The following is a 5,744-nucleotide window of genomic DNA, read 5'->3' on the forward strand; positions in this document are numbered from 1 at the left end:
AACTTTCCTCCAATGACTTCACACAAAATTTTCTCTTAGTGAAACACTTAGAACACAAATAAGTTGAGAAATAAATGCAAGAAAACAATGCAAGCTAACTATGCAATCAAAGCTAGTCGGTATAGCACAAAATTAAACAATACTAAGCATGCAAAACGTTTTCTACCGAAACAAAAGAAAAACAAGTTCACACAATCAACAAATTACTAAGCAAAATTACTATGCTATTCGGCCCTAGGTGAGGCTTCTTGGACACTTTGAGCCCTTGAAGACACACTCACCGTCTAAAACGTAATTTAAAAGAGGTAATTAACAATAAACCAAGTTGTAAAGGAGATAAGAAAACCCCCTTTGTTGTTCCTCTTTTTGGTTAGTGCACTTTCTTTGTTGTCTTGATTGTTGATCTTCTAGGTGTTTGTAGTGTTTGTTTCAAGGAAGCTTGTTTCGGCCTTAGCTTTGACTCCTCCTTAGAAAGTTGGCTTTAATTCTCCAATTTCCAGCACCTATTCACAAGGGTTTAACCTTAAACCAAGTCAATTTCCATGCACATAAGCACCAAGAGAGAATTAAATTCCAGCACCCAAAATGAGAGGTCAAGAAACAAAAGCAAGAAACAAATTTAATTGAAAGAAAACAGTACCACCAAAAGGATTTATAGTATGACAACTTAGAAAGAGATTCAAGAAATTAAAGCAAACAATTAAAGGTACTCAATAAAAGTTGGCACACAAAAGGAATTCCTAAAGAAAAGCACTAGATTAGATGACCAAATAAAAAAAACAGCACCACTGGAAAATGTTGTGGGCCAGAAAACGTGTTTGTTCCCCGATTTATGCTGAGCTGTAATTGTAAAATTTGTTTCTGAAATTTGGATGCAAGAAAATTCAGGATCTTATCTAAATTTTGGCTTTGGAATCACCTAAAACGCATGCACCATTTTTTTTTAATAATTTTTGCAAATTTGGTGTGCAGTTAGGCCAGCTGGAGCGCTCAAGATTTGCACTCTGATTTTGTAAGATTTATCATTTTTTTTCTGTTGCTTCTTTTGACCTCATTCTTTTTTTGTCTTTCTTATAACACTTTAAACTTGCATTTTCCAGAAAATCAGAATTTTCCTATGGGTGGAAAAAAAAATTTTAAACAAAACAGCCCAGAATAGAGAGATGATACAGGGGAAATCTGGAAAACTGGAAGAAAACAGCAAGATAACCAAAATTAACACAATGGAAAATGTAAGAATGGAAATTGTGTAAGAACTAAGACACAATTATGAACTCAAACTAAAAAAAAAAAAGCACCAAAGGATCAAAATAACAGCAGATTAAAGCAATATAAGGAGACCCAAAAGCAAGAAACAATCAAGCCAATAATAGGACTACTAAGAATTGTTGACAAATATGGATTCACATGACTTGACACAACATTTATAGATTCAGAAAATAAAGACTCAAAGCATAAAATGAAGCAATTATAAGAAAGCAATAAGGACTCAATTTCCTAAAAGAAAAACAACCACACAATGGTGTAAGGAATCCTATCACAAGCTGCACAGAATTTGTTCAAGATCAATTGAACAATTGTGCTTTGGTTGGATCTTCCATAAGCACACCAAGAACAATTTAAAATATAAAAACAGCAAGACAAGTAAGGAATTGAAATGACAAAGATGAAATAAAGAAGAACTGAAATTAAAAGACCAAGCTACTCATCTTGAAGAACCAAAAGCTCATGATACCAAATGATGGCATTTCATGTGTTCTTCTTGAATCAAAGTAGTGAAAGTGATGCGGAAGCAATGGGTGAGTGAAACAAAGCCCTCCTAGGAGTTGTGTTGGCTTTGAAGGTGCATGATGAGTATGGGTTTGAGAGGTTCGGCCAGCTCAAGGGAGAAAGGTGAAAGGATTGAAGTTTATAGCCTAGATTTCTAGGAGAAGTAAAGCTAGTGCACAAAATTGGCAGCATAACAATACTCAATTAAACTTGTCAAATACAATGAGTTAGCCTTCCTATTTATAGGCTAGTTTGGGACGTAAATGATAAGCTACATTACAAGGAAAAGAAAACCAAAATTAAATCTAAATTCTAGGGTGCAATGACCGGCCATACACAACCCTAGTTTCTAGAAGGTTTCCATCCAAAATGCTTCCTACACTATCCTATCTACTAAGTACCCCCAATGGGCCTTTATGCAAACATATACAAAGCCTTCTCTCTTCCATCCGTGGCCTCATTTGCTTGTGTTTGAATATGTTTGGCCATTGATCTTGTAAGGGGACCTAGACGGTCTAGCTCCAAGGGTAGCCTCCCTCCTTCACGTCCTAGACGCTCACCTTCACGTCCTAGACGCTCACCTTTACGTCCTAGACGCTCACCTTGGTCTTGGTCTTGGTCTAGACGCTCTCCTTGGCTTGCTTGGGTAGGTGTGCTTGGCCCTCCTCCATCAGGGTTACCTGACCAAACTTCTTCTGGAATGTTGCAATCAATTGATCTGTTAGGAGAGCAATTTATCAGATAACTTGTTGTTGAAGTCGCTTCAACCCAAAAATATTTGCTCAAGCCAGAATGGGAGAGCATGCAACGAACTCTCTCTAGGATAGTTCTATTCATTCTTTCTGCAACCCCGTTCTGTTGTGGAATACTTGGGATGGTGAAGTGTCTGGAAATGCCTTCCTTCTTGCAGAAATCATTGAATTCATTCTAACAGAACTCAAGGCCATTGTCTGTCCTTAACCTCTTTATCTTCTTGCCAGTCTGATTCTCAATCAATAATTTCCACTCTTTAAAAGTGGAAAATGCTTCATTCTTATGTTTGAGAAAATACACCCACAGTTTTCGTGAGAAATCATCAATAATTGTCTTCATATAACGACATTTACCTCTGGAGGGAACTTTTGACGAACCCCAAAGATCCGAATGAATATAATCCAAAGTACCTTTGGTTCTGTGTATGGCTTTAGAAAAACTAACCTTTTTCTACTTACCAAAAATGCAATGTTCACAGAAATCAACCTTTCCAGTACAGTGGTTACCAAGGTGACCCTTCTTCTGATTAGAATTCCCTTCTCACTCATGTGGCCTAATCTCATATGCCACAACTTGGTGTTATCTTTGTTGGGTGAGGCAACAGTTGCAGAACCTGTAACTGTTGAACCCTGCAGCACATACAAACTATCACATCGAATTGCCTTTAGTAACACAAGAGTTCTTTTAGACACTTTTAAAACTCCACCTTCAGCTGAGTATCTACACCCATGAGATTCAAGGGTGCCTAAGGAAATGAGATTTCGTTTCAACTCAGGGACATATCTGACACCTGTTAAAGTTCTAATAATTCCATCATGTGTCTTGATTTTGATTGTTCCTTCACCAACAACTTTGCATTGAGCATCGTTTCCCATCAAAACAAGACCATTATAAACTGTTTCATATGTGGTAAACCAATCTCTATTGTGAGACATGTGAAAAGTACAACCAGAATCAAGAATCCATTCATTTTTAGACCTTTGTTCAGTGTTGGAAGCTACAAAACAATCCCCATCAGATTCAGTTTCAACAATACTAGCTTCGGCAAATTTTTCTGGTTGTTTACCATTTCCTTTATCTTCTCTATCTTGCTTATTTTTCAATTTATAACATTCAGAGATCTCGTGTCCCTTTTTCTTGCAATAATGACAATATTTGGAGTTCTTGCCTCTAGATTTTGACCTAGATTTATGTTTACTGTTCCTACCTTTCTCTTGGTTTCTCCCTCTAACTACTAATCCTTCACCAGAACTTTCATAATGAATTTGAGTATCAAATTTTTCTTTGGATAGTAAATTAGTCTTGACATCATCAAAGCTTAAGGTAAGATAATTACCATATAACATAATTTCTTTGAATTGTCGATGCGAGGGTGGTAGAGAAACAATAAGTAGAACGACTTTATCCTCATCATCAATTTTAACATCCAAATTTTCCAAATCAATTATGATGGAATTAAATTCATCAAGGTGAGATTGGATGGGAGTACCTTCGGACATTCGGAGTGTAAAGAGTCGCTCCTTTAACCGAAGTTTGTTTGCAAGACTTTTGGTCATGTATAGAGACTCCAATTTACTCCATATGCCTGTTGTACTTTTCTCGTTGATGACCTCACGCAACACCTCACGGGACAAGCATAACTGGATTGCAGACAATGCCTTTTCATCCATCTCATCCCACTACTCCTCCGTCATAGTGGTTGGTCTCATCATTTTACCTGTCAAAACTTTCTTTAAACCATTCTGGGTGAGAACAGCTAACATCTGGACTCGCCAGATAGCAAAGCTGATTTTACCATCAAATGTCTCAATATCCAATTTTGACATTATTGAACAACAGATCCTGGTTGAATTATCGAAAAGCTCTGATACCAATTTGTAGGGATATCGTGTGCGGAAGCGTGATAATTTCAACCAAAGATTATGAGAAATTAAAGTAACAAGTAAAGTGAGAATGATACCAGAATTTTTAGGTGGAAAACCCCTTTAAATAGAGGTAAAAACCACCGGTGAGAGAGTCAAAACTTCCACTATAATGGTACTGGGAGTACAATGAATTCCTCTCAGGCTAATGATAAATAGCCCCAAAACAAATTCTCTCTATATGGGTTAAACACTTACACCCAAGAGCAGAAATAGAGAGTATAGGAAAAGAGAGAGGAAGCAAGTGTGTTGTTGTTTGTTGTGTGTTACATTGCTTGAAGGAAGCCACTATATATAGTATAGTGGTTCTAGGAGACAACAATAATAAATACAATTAATGGCAATTAACCTCCCATTGATTGCAATTGATTGTGGCAATTAACCTCCCATTGATTACAATTGATTGTGGCAAATAACCTCCCAATGATGTGAAGAAAACGGTTAAAGGTGAGTCATAACCCACACAATTGGTAATAATTTTACTATTATCAAGCCTTTTAGAGGAGTAGTGTTTTCAAGTATAATTTTTCACGAAAGTTTGCTAATTCTTCTAAGTTCAAAAATCCAACTATATAGTACGTAGTAAATCATCTGATGTTTGCTAATAAAAGCTATGTTGCCCATTAGTTCGTGGTTCACCAAAATCAATTTCACCAGCCTCAAATGGTAGAGGAACACCATCAATTGAAACTCCCTTGCCATTACTCTCCATGCTAACCTGAATAAAAAAAAATAGTAATGAATATTATAGGAATAAAAGTAATATAGAATTAAAATAATATTCAAGCACTATGCTGCAATAAACTTGCCTGTTGAATGTAGGGGCCAACTTCTCCAGAGCTTGACTATAAGGTAAGATGGCCTGTAAGAATACCAAAATTTTAATGTTTGAAGGAGGCCACTTAAGAATAACAAAACCTATTTAATATTTTTGAAGGGAACAAGCCAAATAAGCACTCACTCTGGCGGGATATTCAAGAAATGAAACATTCCATATGCTCAACAAACCCAGAAGAATAAAACGTAATTGAGCATCTCATTATGTACTTGCCAAACATTTAGTTAGAAAAACATTTTGATCAAGCTCTCCCATTCTCTTGAGCACAATATTACTTCTAGGACCATTAAACATATGCTCTAAACCCTAAAACATTAGAAGCAAAATAAACATTTAGTCTCTCTAATCTACTCAAGATTCAACAAAAGAATATCATAATTAATTGGAAATCTGCACATATAGATTAATTGGAAATAAAGTATTCAATGATAGAATGGTAATTTACCTAACTCAAATTCTTG

The sequence above is a fragment of the Phaseolus vulgaris genome, chromosome 4, assembly GCF_000499845.2.
Source record: "Phaseolus vulgaris cultivar G19833 chromosome 4, P. vulgaris v2.0, whole genome shotgun sequence".
Classification (NCBI taxonomy): domain Eukaryota; kingdom Viridiplantae; phylum Streptophyta; class Magnoliopsida; order Fabales; family Fabaceae; genus Phaseolus; species Phaseolus vulgaris.